Source organism: Lottia gigantea (assembly GCF_000327385.1).
Source record: "Lottia gigantea unplaced genomic scaffold LOTGIsca_221, whole genome shotgun sequence".
In the NCBI taxonomy this organism is placed as follows: Eukaryota; Metazoa; Mollusca; class Gastropoda; family Lottiidae; genus Lottia; species Lottia gigantea.
The window spans coordinates 110,718-111,576 of NW_008708566.1; positions in this window are offsets into that span (position 1 = coordinate 110,718).

Consider the following 859-nt stretch of genomic DNA (forward strand, 5'->3'; position numbering starts at 1 on the left):
ATTACTCACAATTAGTTTCATCTTTTATTTATCTACGTTAGTTTGGCTAATTTCATATAAATAATTAGAGGATTGCATTCAATGAACTGAAGTAAGTGAAATAATTAGAGGATTGCATTCCTTGAACTGGAGGTAAGTTAAATAATTAGAGGACAGTATTCCTTGAACTGGAGGTAAGTTAAATAATTAGAGGACAGTATTCAATGAACTGGAGGTAATATAAATAATTAGAGGACAGTATTCCTTGAACTGGAGGTAAGTTAAATAATTAGAGGACAGTATTCCTTGAACTGGAGGTAAGTTAAATAATTAGAGGACAGTATTCAATGAACTGGAGGTAAGTTAAATAATTAGAGGACAGTATTCAATGAACTGGAGGTAAGTTAAATAATTAGAGGACAGTATTCCTTGAACTGGAGGTAAGTTAAATAATTAGAGGACAGTATTCCTTGAACTGGAGGTAAGTTAAATAATAAGAGGACAGTATTCAATGAACTGGAGGTAAGTTAAATAATTAGAGGACAGTATTCAATGAACTGGAGGTAATTTAAATAATTAGAGGACAGTATTCCTTGAACTGGAGGTAAGTTAAATAATTAGAGGACAGTATTCCTTGAACTGGAGGTAAGTTAAATAATTTGAGGATTGCATTCCTTGAACTGGAGGTAAGTTAAATAATTAGAGGACAGTATTCAATGAACTGGAGGTAATATAAATAATTAGAGGACAGTATTCAATGAACTGGAGGTAAGTTAAATAATTAGAGGACAGTATTCCTTGAACTGGAGGTAATTTAAATAATTAGAGGACAGTATTCCTTGAACTGGAGGTAAGTTAAATAATTAGAGGACAGTATCCT